Source organism: Cervus canadensis, chromosome 5, assembly GCF_019320065.1.
Source record: "Cervus canadensis isolate Bull #8, Minnesota chromosome 5, ASM1932006v1, whole genome shotgun sequence".
NCBI classification, from domain to species: Eukaryota; Metazoa; Chordata; class Mammalia; order Artiodactyla; family Cervidae; genus Cervus; species Cervus canadensis.
In genome coordinates, this window is record NC_057390.1 from 28,105,311 (window position 1) to 28,121,620 (window position 16,310).

Sequence of the window (16,310 nt, forward strand, 5' to 3'; positions counted from 1 at the left end):
TTTGTGTCAGGTACCATGTCTACTCCCTGGGCACTGTGGAACAGCTGGGATTTAACCCTGGAGTTTTTTTTTTTTGGAATTTATTGTATCATTTTTTATTTACAACTTTATTGGCAAAAAAGAAAAGGGAGTGGTTTCAAACAATTTAACACAGGGCATTGCAGTTGATCCTGTCAGATTAATGAAGTTTCATTTTAAATGTCCATCTGATTGTCCAAAGATATACAATACTGAATCTGCATATGCAGTTTCCTTGATGAAGTACAGGTTCATATCTTAGGCAGTCTTTTAAACATATAAATACAAAGGAGATAGAATCACTCATTAAAAATTGCCTTAAATGAAGGGTAATTTAAATTTATGTTGTCCTTGTAACAACACATGCCCAATGAAAATCAAAAGCTGGAAAAGCAGTTTACACTTCCTACTTGAGTGGACAGTTACAACCATCAATCATTTTCTGCAGTGACCATTTATCTTTAATTTATCATGAACTACTCTGAACTTACTATGAGATGTAGCCAAAGTCAGAAAGCAAGATGTAGGGAGGAAGTAAGCCCTCCATAATCAGCATGGGAAACAAACATCCTGTTGAAGAGTTTTAGGTGGAAAAAAGTTAATGTAGTCAATTTCAACTCATGCTGAGCTGGCTCAATTTTTGCATTGACTTGTTTGGTGTCATTCTTCTAAATCAAGTGTGTTTAATTCTTCTTCTAGTTCATCCAGTAAACAGATTTTCATCCACAGGAGCAGCATCGATGGCTCCGTTTTCCTGTCCTTCCCCTTCGTTGTCCTCTTCCAAATCACTTCTCTCACCATTTTCAGCCCTACCTCTGGAAGCGTCACTTAATTTGTTTTCATCCTTTTCTGAAGTATATGTGCTGAATCTTTCAAGACTGGCTGCAGTAATACCTGTCTCATCTACATCTCTTGGGATGTACAGGCTTAAATCTATGTCATTTACACTCACTGAATCATCAACCTCATCACCACCTGTTCCCTAGGTGTAAAGGGTGTCATCAGCTTCCTCATCATCGTCGTCAACCAGTTCAGGACAAAATTCAAACACCTCACGACCACTGATCACTAGTGCTTTCCCAGCTTTGAAGTCTGCTTTCCTTCTTTCTATATCTTGCTCAAGTTTATCAATCTTTTCTTGTCTTTTTCTTTTCTTCCATGCAAGAAAAGATTCTAGAGTGATTTTGGTAACATTTGGACCTAGGGCAGAATGCTCTCTTTCAATTAGATCTTCTAATGAAATTTCATCCTCCTTCTCTTCTTTCTTTTTAATCTTTCTTTTTACCTTTTTTCAAGACAAATCCAGGAGGAAGTGCATGACGATACATGCAAATATCACCCCCTCCAGGACATACCCAAAACCAGCCCTATTTGTTGTTTTCAATAGCTTCAAGGAAATGTTTGCACACTATTTGAGTTTTTGGTTTTTTCTTTTCCGCCTCACCGTGCTTCTTGTTCACAACTTCTTCCAGTTTTTTCTCATCCCAGTTATCCATAGTATCTTTTTCAAGTTCTTCATCTCTTGCATCACTGTAAATGCTTCGCTTTTCACATTTTCTCTCCAGAGTCAAGTCATGAGAGAACTTACACTTATCTCCTTTAGTACACTGTCCGTGCTTGAAGAATGCACATACTACAGATTTGGGGTCTGCACCTTTACTTATTTTTTGAGCAGCAACTACAGGTTTGAACAACTCATTTAGCTCTTGTAATTCTTTCTTCTTGTCATCTTTCTTCAACTTCTTTTCAGCTTCACTTTGTGCTACCTGATGTGGATTCTGTTGACCAAATTTAACTTGATGAGTGACAGCCTTGATAAACTTCTGTTGCTTCGCTCCTTTCTTATCCTCCCTCCATCAGATGAATTTTTTCTTCTCTTCTGAATTACCATTTGACTTATATAGGAGACCTGTTAAAGAGTGTTTGACATCTGTTTAGATGTTATTCTTTAATTGTTCTACATAGTACTTTCTTGCTTATAGTCCTGGTGTTTTATTATCTCAACAGATGTGTACTGTGTCCTCAGCTAAATCATTGAGGATTTGTGCCATTTTGATCTCTTTTCTGTGACCCTTAGGGCTTGGAATATTTTAAGCATTCAGTAAATTGTTGATCAATAGGTAAATATTTTATCAATTTTTTAATTACACCAAATTTTATATTTTAACATACTTGCAACTTGAGAAAGATCTGTATTTGCTACTTAAAGCTTGTATCCTTGGAACAATTAAGATTGAAAAAAATTACAAAAGTGCTGTTATCATTTGGAAGAAATTGAGTGCTGTCACAGATAACTGTAATGCTTTAAGAACAAGGAAAAGTTGCAGATGGTGAGGTTGGTCACTTATTTGAATAAATGACTTGTGGTCATCTGTTTGTGTTTTTGTTTTTTACAGTCATAACCTAAGGTCTAATTTTATGGCACCCATCCCATATATATAATTATGGAGAATAGCTGTCTCGAATTATAATCCTCTGTGTGTTTTAGTAGATTTGCTCTGGGTTTATTTCTTGAGAAGAAAAAAAAATTATATCATGGCTCCTTAGGATGGTACAGAGTGGTACAGTTATGACAGTCTTAGTATGTGGTCTCAGTCAGCAGTCTTTTTTTTTTCTCCCAGTTTTATTGAGGTATAATTGATGAGTAAAATTTGTATATAGTTAAAGTGTATGTGTGCGCATGTGCACTTAGTAGCTCAGTTGTGTCTGATTCTTTGCAACCCATGGCCTGTAGTACAGCAGGCTCCTTTGTCCATTGGGATTCTCCAGGCAAAGAATACTGGAGTGGGTTGCCGTGCCCTCCTCCAGGGGATCTTTCCAACCCAGGGATCGAACCCAGGTCTCCCACGTTATACTTGGATTCTTTACCATCTGAAGAAGGGAAGCCCATGAATACTGAAGTGGCTATATATTTAAAGAATATAGCATGGTAATTTGATACACATGTACATTGTGAAATGATTATTGCAATCAAGCTAATTTATATTTCCATTGCCTGACATAGTTACCCTCTTTTGCAGGGGGAAACGAAAACATTCAAGATCTACCCTTTTTGCAGATTTCAAGTATATAATACAGTAATATTAACCATAGTCACCATGCCATGCAGAAATTATTCATCTTATAAATGAAAGTCTGTACCCTTTTACCAACATCTCCCTGTTTCTTCTACCCGCCCAAGCCCCTAGCAAACACCATTCTACTCTCTGTTTCTATGTATGTCACCTTTTCTTTATTCATCATGTCAGCATTCTTAAAAGTGTTTTTTTTATATCAAGCAGAATCAGTTGAGAAAAATTTGGATAAACCACTGTAAATCTGTAATTGCTATTAGGAAAAACAAGGGACATACCATACTAATAATAAACAATGTCATTTTTATTTCAAGGACCAAATGAATATCTAGTACGAATGTGGAATCTTTCTTTTGACTTAATATATGCTCTATTTATTTCATCTCAAATTATCTTTTTTACATGGTGATGTTAAATATTTGTCTTTAGTTGTTGCTACATATTACAGCCTCTATTGTTAATTGAGGGATAGAATTTGAGTTTCTGAGTTTAGAATTAATATCTTTGTATATCTGCCATATCTTTGTATAATTTTTAAAAATTTAAATCTCCTGTCCACTATCTCTTTGTCCTCCCATCTCATTGGTTTTCGCATGCTCAAAACATTTATTTTGAGCCTTAATTCATGACTAACTAGAAAAGAAAGCTCTAAGATAACTTAAACTATATATTTTTAAAAGCGTAAAAAAAAATCTTGATTAACCTACAGTACAATAGACTTTTTGGTGGGGAGGGTATTGTTAAGTCGCTAAGTCAGGTCTGACTCTTTGTGACCACATGAACTGAAGCACGTCAGGCTTCCCTGTTGTTCAGTGTCTCCCTGAGTTTGCTCAAACTCATGTCCATTGAGTCAGTAATGCCATCAAACCATCTCATCCTCTGTTGTCCCTTTCTCCTCTTGCTGTCAATTTTTCCCAGCATCAGGGTCTTTTACAATGAGTTGGCTCTTCGCATCAGGTAGCCAGAGTATTGGAGCTTTAGCATCAGTCCTTCCAATGACTATTCACTGTTGATTTCCTTTAGGATTGCCTGGTTTGATCTCTTTGCTGTCCAGAGGACTTTGCATAGTCTCCAGCACCACAGTTTGAAAGCATCAATTCTTCAGCGCTCAGCCTTCTTTATGGTCCCTCTCACATCCATACATGACTACTGGAAAAACCGTAGCTTTGACTATACGGACCTTTTTCAGCAGAGGGATGTCTCTGCTTTTTAATACACTGTCTAGGTTTGTCTTAGCTTTTCTTTCAAGGAGCAAGCATCTTTCAATTTCATGGCTATCATTGTCTATATTGATTTTGGAGCCCAAGAAAATGAGGGTGTATGGTTGTATACATTTTAACTTGTATGTACATCCATGTACCCACCACCACAATCAGGATACTAAACAGTTCCATCGCCCCTAGAACTCTCTCATGCTGTCACACCCCAAACTCCTGGCTATCCCCTCTTAACCCCTGATAATTCACTAATGTCATATAAATGGAATCATACAGTATGTAATCTTTTGAGACTGGTTTCTTTCACTGACAATAATGCTTTTGAAATTCATCCAAGCTATTGCATGTATTGGTAATTCATTCCATTTTATTGCTCAGTAGTATTCCACTGATAAACTATACTAAAGTTTGATTATCTGTTCACCTGTTGAAAAACATTTGGGTTGTTTGCAGTTTTAAGCGATTATGAATAGAGCTATTATAAACATTTATGTACAGGTTATTGTGTGAGCACAGATGCTCATTTCTCTAAGATAGATACAAGGAATGGGATTGCTGGGTCATATAGTAAGTGTATATTTATTAATAACTTTATAAGGAGCTGCCACACTTTTTCAGAATTGCTGTCCTTTTTGCCTTCCTGCTGACAATATATGCGAGTTGTAGTTGCTATGCATCTTCTCCAGCATTTGGCATTGTCACTCTTTAAAAACAATTTTAGCTGTTAAAATATCATTATGCCTTTAATTTGGATTTACCTAATGGCTAAAGTTACTGTACTTACTTTAGTGTAGTCAGTTGCCCTCTGTCTAGCTCCTTGGTGAACTTTTTGTTCAAGTCTTTTACCCAATTTTTAATTGGAGTCTGTGTTTTCTTACTGCTGAGTTTTGAGAGTTCTTTACATATTTACAATACAAATCCTGTGTCAAATATGCTATTTGTAAATATTTTATCCAAGTTATAGCTTGCTTTTAATTTTCTTTCTCTTTCACAAAGCAAAAGTTTTAAATTGAAGTCTAATTTATAATTTTTTTCTTTTATGGAGCATGCTTTTGGTGTTGTGTGTAAAAATTCTTTGTCTATCTCCATGTCATAACGGTTTTATACTGCAGATTCTAAAGGCTTTATCTTAGTATTTTACATTAAGATCTGTAATCCAGTTTTAGTTAATTTCTATAAGATATGAGGCTTGGGTTATATTTTTGCCTATGGATGTCCGGTTGTTCCAACACCGTTTTGGGAAAAGTCTGTCCTTAAGTTGCCTTTGCTTACAGTTTCCTTTGCCATGCAAAGGCTGTTAAGTTTAACTAGGGCCCACTTGCGGAGAAGGCAATGGCAACCCACGCCAGTACTCTGGCCTGGAAAATCCCATGGACGGAGGAGCCTGGTAGGCTGCAGTCCATGGGGTCGCTAAGGGTCGGACACGACTGAGCGACTTCACTTTCACTTTTCACTTTGATACATTGGAGAAGGAAATGGCAATCCACTCCAGTGTTCTTGTCTGGAGAATCCCAGGGACAGGGGAGCCCGGTGGGCTGCCGTCTATGGGGTCGCACAGAGTCGGACACAACTGAAGTGACTTAGCAGCAGCAGCAGCAGGAGGGCCCACTTGTTTACTTTTGTTTTTATTTCCATTACTCTAGAAGGTAGGTCATAGAGGATCTTGCTTTGATTTATGTCATCTAGTGTTCTGCCTGTATTTTCCTCTAAGAGTTTTATAGTTTCTGGTCTTACATTTAGGTCTTTGATTCATTTTGAGTTTATCTTTGTGTATGGTGTTAGAAACTGTTCTGATTTCATTCTTTTACATGTAGCTGTCCAATTTTCCCAGCAATACTCATTGAAGAGGCTTTCTTTGTCCCATTATGTATTCTTACCTCCTTTGTCAAAAATAAGGTACCCATAGGTGCGTGAGTTTATTTCTGGGCCTTCTATCTTGTTCCACTGGTCTGTATTTCTGTTTTTGTGCCAGTACCCTACTGTCTTGATGACTGTAGCTTTGTAGTATAATCTGAAGTCAGGAAGGTTGATTCTTCCAGCTTCATTCTTCTTTCTCAAGACTGCTTTGGCTATTCAGGGTCTTTTGTGTTTCCATATGAATTGTGAAATTTTTTGTTCTAGTTCTGTGAAAAATGCCATTGGTAATTTGATAGGGATTGCATTGAATCTGTAGATTGCATTTGTTAGTATAGTCATTTTCAAAATATTGATTCCTCCTCCCCAGGAACATGGAATATCTCTCCATCTGTTTATGTCGTGTTTGATTTCTTTTGTCAGTGTCTTATAATTTTCTGTATACAGTTCTTTTGTCTCCTTAGGTAGGTTTATTCCTAGATATTTTATTCTTTTTGTTTCTATGGTGAATGGGATTGATTCCTTAATCTCTCTTTCTGATTTTTCATTGTTAGTATATAGGTATGCAAGTGATTTCTGTGTATTGATTTTGTATTCTGAGACTTTGCTAAACTCACTGATTAGCTCTAGTAATTTTCTGATAGTATCTTTAGGGTTTTCCATGTATAGTATCATGTCATCTGCAAACAGAGAGAGCTTTATTTCTTCTTTTCCGATCTAGATTCCCTTTATTACTTTTTCTTCTCAGAATGGGAAAAGATAATAACAAATGAAACAACTGACAAAGGATTAATTTCAAAAATATACAAGCAGCTCATATAACTCACTACCAGAAAAACAAACAACCCAGTCAAAAAGTGGGGAAAAGACCTAAGCAGACATTCCTTCAAAGAAGACATACAGATGGCTAACAGACACATGAAAAAATGCTCAACATTGCTAATTATTAGAGAAATGCAAATCATTACTACAATGAGATATCACCTCACACTGGTCAGAATGGCCATCATCAAAAAGTCTACAAACAATAAATGCTGGAGAGGATGTGGAGAAAAGGTAACCCTCTTGTGCTGTTAGTAGGAATGTAAATTGATACAGCCACTATGGAAGACTGTATGGAGACTCCTTAAAAAACTAGGAATAAAACTTCCAGATGACCCAGCAATCCCATTCTTAGGCATATACCCTGAGAAAACCAAAATTGAAAAAGACACATGTACCCCAGTGTTCATTGCAGCACTATTTACAACGCCTAGAACATGGAAGCGATCTAGATCGATGCCCATCGACAGATGAATGGATAAAAAAGTGTGGTACATATACACAATGGAATATTCAGTTCAGTTCGGTCACTCAGACATGTCTGACTCTTCGCAACCCCATGGACCACAGCACGCCAGGCCTCCCTGTCTATCAGCAAATCCCGGAGTCTACTCAGACTCATCTCCATTGAGTTGGTGATGCCATCCAACCATCTTATCCTCTGTCATCCCCTTCTCCTGCCTTCAATCTTTCCCAGCATCAGGGTCTTTTCAAATGAGTCAGCTCTTTGCATCAGGTGGCCAAAGTATTGGAGTTTCAGCTTCAGCATCAGTCCTTCCAGTGAACACCCAGGACTGATCTCCTTTAGGATGGACTGGTTGGATCTCCTTGCAGTCCAAGGGACCCTCAAGCGTGTTCTCCAACACCACAGTTCAAAAGCATCAATTCTTCTGTGCCCAGTTTTCTTCATAGTACAACTCTCACATCCATACATGACTACTGAAAAAACCATAACCATAACAAGACGGACCTTTGTTGGCAAAGTAAGGTCTCTGCTTTTTAATATGCTGTCTAGCTAGGTTGGTCATAACTTTCCTTCCAAGGAGTAAGCGTCTTTTAATTTCATGGCTGCAGTCACCATCTGCAGTGATTTTGGAGCCCAGAAAAATAAAGTCAGCCACTGTTTCCCCATCTGTTTGCCATGAAATGGTGGGACTGGATGCCATGATCTTAACTTTTCTGAATGTTGAGCTTTAATCTAACTTTTTCACTCTCCTCTTTCACTTTCATCAAGAGGCTCTTTAGATCTTCACTTTCTGCCATAAGGATGGTGTCATCTGCATATCTGATTTTTTGATATTTATTTATATCAATTATTTTGATATAAATAATGCAGATGGTGTCATCTGCATATCTGATTTTTTGATATTTATTTATATCAATTTATTGATATTTCTCCCGGCAATCTTGATTCCAGCATGTGTTTCATCCAGCCCAACATTTCTCCTGATGTATTCTGCATATAAGTTAAATAAGCAGGGTGACAATATACAGCCTTGACATAACTTCTTTTCCTATTTGGAACCAGTCTGTTGTTCCATGTCCAGTTCTAATTGTTGCTTCCTGACCTGCATACAGATTTCTCAAGAGGTAAGTCAGGTGGTCTGGTATTCCCAGCTCTTGAAGAATTTTCAACAGTTTGTTGTGATCCACACAGTCAAAGGCTTTGGGATAGTCAATAAAGCAGAAATAGATGTTTTTCTGGAATTCTTGCTTTTTTGATGATCCAGTGGATGTTGGCAATTTGATCTCTGGTTCCTCTGCCTTTTCTAAAACCAGCTTGAACATCTGGAAGTTCACGGCTCTCGTATTGCTCAAACCTGGCTTGGAGACTTTTGAGCATTAGTTTACTAGCATGTGAGATGAGTGAAATTGTACTGTAGTTTGAGCATTCTTTGGGATTGCCTTTCTTAGGGATTGGAGTGAAAACTGACCTTTTCCAGTCCTGTGGCCACTGCTGAGTTTTCCAAATTTGCTGGCATATTGAGTGCAGCTTTTTCACATCATCTTTTAGGATTTGAAATAGCTCACCTGGAATTCCATCACCTCCACTAGCTTTGTTCATGGTGGTGCTTCCTAAGGCCCACTTGACTTTGCATTCCAAGATGTCTGGCTCTAGTTGAGTGATCACACCATTGTGATTATCTGGGTCATGAAGAACTTTTTTGTACAGTTCTGTGTATTCTTGCCACCTCTTCTTAATATCTTTTGCTTCTGTTAGGTCCATACCATTTGTGTCCTTTATTGTGCCCATCTTTGCATGAAATATTCCTTTGGTATCTCTGATTTTCTTGAAGAGTTCTCTAGTCTTTCCCATTCTATTGTTTTCCTCTATTTCTTTGCATTGATTGCTGAGGAAGGCTTTCTTATCTCTCCTTGCTATTATTTGGAACTCTACATTCAAATGGGTATATCTTTCCTTTTCTCCTTTGCTTTTGCCTTTAGCTTCTCTTCTTTTCTCAGCTATTGGTAAGGCCTCCTCAGACAGCCATTTTGCTTTTCTGCGTTTCTTTTTCTTGGGATTGTCTTTTCCCTGTCTCCTGTACAATGTCACAAACCTCCGTCCATAGTTCCATCAGGCATTCTGTCTATCAGATCTAGTCCCTTAAGTCTCTTTCTCATTTCCACTGCATAATTGTAAGGGATGTGATTTAGGTCATACCTGAATGGTCTAGTGGTTTTCCCTACTTTCTTCAATTTCAGTCTGAATTTGGCAATGAGGAGTTCATGATCTGAGCCACAGTCAGCTCCTGGTCTTGTTTTTGCTGACTGTATAGAGCTTCTCCATCTTTGGCTGCAAAGAATATAATCAATCTGATTTGGGTGTTGACCATCTGGTGATGTCCATGTGTAGAGTCTTCTCTTGTGTTGTTGGAAGAGGGTGTTTGCTGTGACCAGTGCGTTCTCTTGGCAAAACTCTATTAGCCTTTGCCCTGCTTCATTCCATACTCCAAGGCCAAATTTGCCTGTTACTCCAGGTGTTTCTTGATTTCCTACTTTTGCATTCCCGTCCCCTATAATGAAAAGGACATCTTTTTTGGGTGTTAGTTCTAAAAGGTCTTGTAGGTCTTCATTGAACTGTTCAACTTCAAATTCTTCAGCATTACTGGTCTGGCATATACTTGGATTACTCTGATATACTTTGAAACAAACAGAGATCATTCTGTCATTTTTGAGATTGCATCCAAGTACTGCATTTCTGACTCTTTTTGTTGACTGTGATGGCTATTCCATTTCTTCTCAGGGATTCTTGCCCACAGTACTAGATATAATGGTCATCTGTGTTAAATTCACCCATTCCAGTCCATTTTAGTTTGCTGATTCCTAAAATGTCAAGTTTTCCCCTTGCCATCTCCTGTTTGACCACTTCCAATTTACCTTGATTCATGGACCTAACATTCCAGGTTCCTATGCAATATTGCTCTTTTCAGCATCGGACCTTGCTTCTGTCACCAGTCACATCCACAACTGGGTGTCATTTTTGCTTTGGCTCCAACTCTTCATTCTTTCTGAAGTTATTTCTCCACTGTTCTCCAGTAGCATATTGGGCACCTACCAACCTGGGGAGTTCCTCTTTCAGTGTCCTATCTTTTTGCCTTTTCATACTGTTCATGGGGTTCTGAAGGCAGGAATACTGAAGTGGTTTGCCGTTCCCTTCTCCAGTGGACCACATTTTGTCAGAACTCTCCACCATGACCTTTTTTGTCTTGGATGGCCCTACAAGGCATGGCTTAGTTTCATTGAGTTAGATAAGGCGTCTGTGTGATCAGATTGGCTAGTTGTCTGTGATTGTGGTTTCAGTCTGTTGGCCCTCTGATGCCCTCTCTCAGCGCTTACCGTTTTACTGGGGTTTCTCTTACCTTGGATGCGGGGTCTCTATTCACGGCTGCTCCAGTACAGTGCAGCCACTGATCCTTACCTTGGACGTGGGGTATCTCCTCAAGGCTGCTGCTACTGACCTTGGACGTAGGGTATCTCCTCTGGGCTGCTCACTGCTTCATCACCGTGCAGCCTCTGCTACTGACCTTGGACAAAGGTTACTCCTCTCGGCCGCTCGCTGCTCTGGCATCGTGCAGCTCAGCCATAAAAAGGAACGCATTTGAGTCAGTTCTAATGAGGTAGATGACCCAAGCCTATTATTACAGAGTGAAATAAGTCAGAAAGAGAAAGAGTAATATCATATACTAACACATATATATGGAATATAGAAAGATGGTACTGATGGATTTATTTGCAAGGCAGCAGTGGAGAAACAGACATAGAGAACAGACTTATTGACAGGGGCAGAGGGGAGGAGAGGGTGAGATGTATGGAGAGTAACAAGGAAACTTACATTACCATGTGTAAAATAGATAATTTTGCTGTATGTCTCAGGGAACTCAAACAGGGACTGTGTATCAACTTAGAGGGGTGGGATGGGGAGGGAAATGGGAGGGAGGTTCAAGAGTGAGGAGACACCTGTGGCTGATTCATGTTGATGTTTGACAGAAAACAACAAAATTCTGTAAAGCAATTATCCTTCAATTAAAAAATAAATTTTATAGTTTCCTTTGTTGTGCAAAAGCTTTTAAGTTTCATTAGGTCCCATTTGTTTAGTTTTGCTTTTATTTCCAATATTCTGGGAGGTGGGTCATAGAGGATCTTGCTGTGGTTTATGTCGGAGAGTGTTTTGCCTATGTTCTCCTCTAGGAGTTTTATAGTTTCTGGTCTTACATTTAGATCTTTAATCCATTTTGAGTTTATTTTTGTGTATGGTGTTAGAAAGTGTTCTAGTTTCATTCTTTTACAAGTGGTTGACCAGCTTTCCCAGCACCACTTGTTAAAGAGGTTGTCTTTTTTCCATTGTATATCCTTGCCTCCTTTGTCAAAGATAAGGTGAAAAGACAGCCCTCAGATTGGGAGAAAATAATAGCAAACGAAGCAACAGACAAAGGTTTAATCTCAAAAATATACAAGCAACTCCTGAAGCTCAATTCCAGAAAAATAAATGACCCAATCAAAAAATGGGCCAAAGAACTAAACAGACATTTCTCCAAAGAAGACATACAGATGGCTAACAAACACATGAAAAGATGCTCAACATCACTCATTATCAGAGAAATGCAAATCAAAACCACAATGAGGTACCATTACACGCCAGTGAGGATGGCTGCTATCCAAAAGTCTACGAGCAATAAATGCTGGAGAGGGTGTGGAGAAAAGGGAACCCTCTTACACTGTTGATGGGAATGCAAACTAGTACAGCCGCTATGGAGAACAGTGTGGAGATTCCTTAAAAAACTGGAAATAGAACTGCCATATGACCCAGCAATCCCACTTCTGGGCATACACACTGAGGAAACCAGATCTGAAAGAGACACGTGCACCCCAATGTTCATCGCAGCACTGTTTATAATAGCCAGGACATGGAAGCAACCTAGATGCCCATCAGCAGACGAATGGATAAGGAAGCTGTGGTACATATACACCATGGAATATTACTCAGCCATTAAAAAGAATTCATTTGAATCAGTTCTAATGAGATGGATGAAACTGGAGCCCATTATACAGAGTGAAGTAAGCCAGAAAGATAAAGAACATTACAGCATACTAACACATATATATGGAATTTAGAAAGATGGTAACGACAACCCTTTACGCAAAACAGAAAAAGAGACACAGAAGTACAGAACAGACTTTTGAACTCTGTGGGAGAAGGTGAGGGTGGGATGTTGCGAAAGAACAGCATGCATATTATCTATGGTGAAACAGGTCACCAGCCCAGTTTGGATGCCTGAGACAAGTGCTCGGGCCTGGTGCACTGGGAAGACCCAGAGGAATCGGGTGGAGAGGGAGGTGGGAGGGGGGATCGGGATGGGGAATACGTGTAAATCTATTGCTGATTCATGTCAATGTATGACAAAACCCACTGAAAAAATAAATAAATAAATAATAAAATTAAAATAAATAAATAAATTTTAAAAAAAGAAGAAGAAATTGCCTTTGCAAACACCTTTGTCCAAAATCATATGGGCTGTATTCATATGGATCCGTTTCTCAGCTCTAGTCCATTGATTTATTTGTCTGTTCTTTAACCCAATGTCATACCCTCTTTACTACTGTAGCTAAGAATTGTTTGGCTTTTTTAGCTCCTTTGCTATTGTTTTAGAGTAAGTTTGTCTATATATACAAAAAATATCCTGGAGGGTGGTAGTTTGATCAGAACTGTGTTTAATCTACAGCTTAAATGAGAAAAATTGACACCTGTACCATGTTGCACTTTGAATTCATGAATATAATACGAATTTCCATTTAGATCTTTGATTTTTTTAATAGCGGTGTAGTTTTTGGCATATAAATCTTGTACCTGTTCTATTAGATTTATACCTCCATATTTAAAATTTTGGGGAGGTATTGTAGTGGCATTTTAAAATTTTGGTTTCTACTTGTTCATTGCTGGTATATATGTGATTGATTTTTTTGTGTGTTTTCCTTATATTTTATGACTTTTTATAATTTACTTATTAGTTCCAGGAGGTTTTGTGTAGATTCTGTGAGATTTCTATGTAGACAATCAAGTTGTCTGCAAATAGGACCTATATTCAACATACTTTTATTGTTAAGTATGATGTTAGCTGTAAGCGTGTCCTTCCTTCTACTTGATTTGGGTTTATTTTGCTCTTTTTTTCCCCTAACTAAGGTAGACACTTAAGATTATTGATTTGAGAATTTTCTTCTTTGCTAATATAAGCGTTTAATGCTATAAATTGTCCCCTGAGCTTTGTTTAACTGCATTGTACAAATTCTGATGTGTTTTAATTTTCTTGGAAGTAAAAATATTTTCTCACTTTCCTTGAAATTTTGTCTCTGACCTGTGGATTATCTGTATGCGCACCATTTAACTTTCCAGTTTTTAGAGATTTTCCTGTTGTCTTTCTGTTATTGATTTCCAGCTTAAGTTTATTATGGCTAGAGAACATATTTTGTGTTACTTCAGTTGTTTTAAATTTGTTAAGATTTATTTTCTGACCAAGGATAAAGTGTGTCTTGAAGAACATTCTGTGTGTACTTGGAGAGAAAGTACACTGCTCCTGTTGGGTGGAGTGTTCTATAAATGTCAGTTAGATGCAGTTGGTTGGTGGTATTCTATATCCTTGATGATTTTTTGTCTACTAATCATATAGATCACTGAGATAAGAGGGTTGAGGTCTCCAACTATAGAGATTTCTGTATTTTTTCTTCCAGTTTTGTCAGATTTCACTTTGAAGTTTACTTTATTTGAGATTAATAAAGCCATTCCAGCCTTCTCATGATTAATATTTCTGTGATACATCTTTCCCCATCCTTTTACTTGTAACCTACTAATATTATAAGTTTTTGAAATACATTTCTTGTAGGCAGCATATAAGTGGATCCTGTTTTTAAAATCCATTTCATAGTCTTTGTCTTTTATTTGGTGAGTTTAGGTGCTTTACAATTAATATAATTATATATTTGGATTTAGTGCTACCATTTTATTGTTTTCTTTCTGTTCTTTTTTCTTTTTTCCCCCTTTCTGCCTTTTTGGCAGAAGCTAAAACAGCTTTTAGTGTTTCATTTAAGTTTATTATTATTTTTTAAATTATATCTCATTCTAGTCTTGGTGTGGGTGTGTGTGTTTGCTCTAGGGATTATAATATATCTAAATTTTTATAGTCTATTTAGGATAAATGTTTTCCCACTTAAGTGGGGTGTAGAAGCCTTATTACTGTCTATACATCTTGCCTCTTTTTTTGTTGTATTGTCATATATTATATCTACATACCTAGAAAACTCCATCAACCAATGCTACGGCTTTTACTTTTAACCACTAAACATTTTAAAGAATTCAAGAAGAAAACAAATAGTTTATTGAATTTACCCATATGGTTATTAATTCTTTTTTATTACTAATGTTCCATTTTTCCATTGGCATAACATCCCTTGTGCCATTCAGTAATTCTTTCGAAGCTGATTTGCTGGTAGTGAATTTTTTTTACTTTTCCCTTCACCTGAAGGATATTTTCACTGAATATAGAAATTCTGCATTGACAGTTTTTTCCTTTCAGTCTTTTAAAAATATGCCTTTTCTTTCAGAACTTAATGGTTCCTGGTGTGAAATTCACATCCATTCAAATTGTTCTTCCCCATAAGTAATTAATCACTTTTATTCTGGCTGCTGCTGCTAAGTCGCTTCAGTCGTGTCCAACTCTGTGCGACCAGAGTGCACAGGCTCCCCCGTCCCTGGGATTCTCCAGACAAGCACACTGGAGTGGGTTGCTGTTTCCTTCTCCAGTGCATGAAAGTGAAAGTGAAGTCGCTCAGTCATGTCCAACTCTTCGCGACCCCATGAGCTGCAGCCCACCAGGCTCCTCCGTCCATGGGATTTCCCAGGCAAGAGTACTGGAGTGGGTTGCCATTGCCTTCTCCGTTATTTTATCTAGTTTCAGATTGTTTCTTTGTTTTTAGTTTTTATCAGTTTTACTGTTTTTATCAGTTTTACTGTTTACTGTGTCTGGGCACAGATTTCTTAGGGGATTATTGTGTTTGGGTTCTTTGTGCTTCTCAAATCTGTATGTACATTGTGTCTGTTATCAAGTTTGGAAAGTTTTCTGCCATTCTTTTCTCAAGTGCACTCTTTCATGTTCCTTTTACAATGCCAGTGACACCAAACTTAGACCTTTTAGTATCCCAGAGGTCCTTGAGGCTTTGTTTATGTTTTTTTCCTCCTTGTTGTTCATATCTGATCATTTCTGTCAGTCAGTCTGCAAGCTCACTGACTTTCTTTTGTCACCTCCATTTTGCTTGTTGAACCCATCCAGTGAATTATTTCAGTTGTTGTATTGTTTAAATCTAAAATTTACATTTGGTTTGGTTTCTTTGCTGAGACCTTTTCTTTTAGTCTTTTAAAGTGTTAGTTTAATATAACTTAGTTTATATTAGTTAATTTATGTAACAGTACATGCTTGTAAAATAGATACATGGAATTTTAAAATTTCATTGTATGGATGTTACTCTTAATGGTCATATAAATTGTTTTTACTTTTTTTCCATGTAAACCAACATGTATGTTTATATATGTATATTCATGCACACACATACTCACTTATATATCTGTAAATTTTTAGAAGTAGAATTCTAGGTAGGCATTATTTTTAATGCCCACAAAATAGTTCACATAATCTTTCCCTATTGAGGTGTAGATTATTTTCTGTTTTACACTAGTATAAATTCTAAAAAAAAAAAAAAGCAAAACCCAACTATTCAGTGAAATGGCTTTGCAGAACTAGAATTAGTATGTTAAGTGTTATGAACATGTTGAAATTTT

General features: G+C 37.5%; 1 protein-coding gene and 1 pseudogene across 6 annotated transcripts in view; one reads left to right on the forward strand and one right to left on the reverse strand.

Moving 5' to 3' along the window:
• The window catches only part of SOCS5 (suppressor of cytokine signaling 5), a 98,454-nt gene that overhangs the window by 47,556 nt on the left and 34,588 nt on the right, over positions 1 to 16,310 (forward strand). The gene's annotated exons all lie outside the window — the stretch shown is intronic.
• Positions 546 to 11,054, reverse strand: LOC122442462 (annotated as a pseudogene).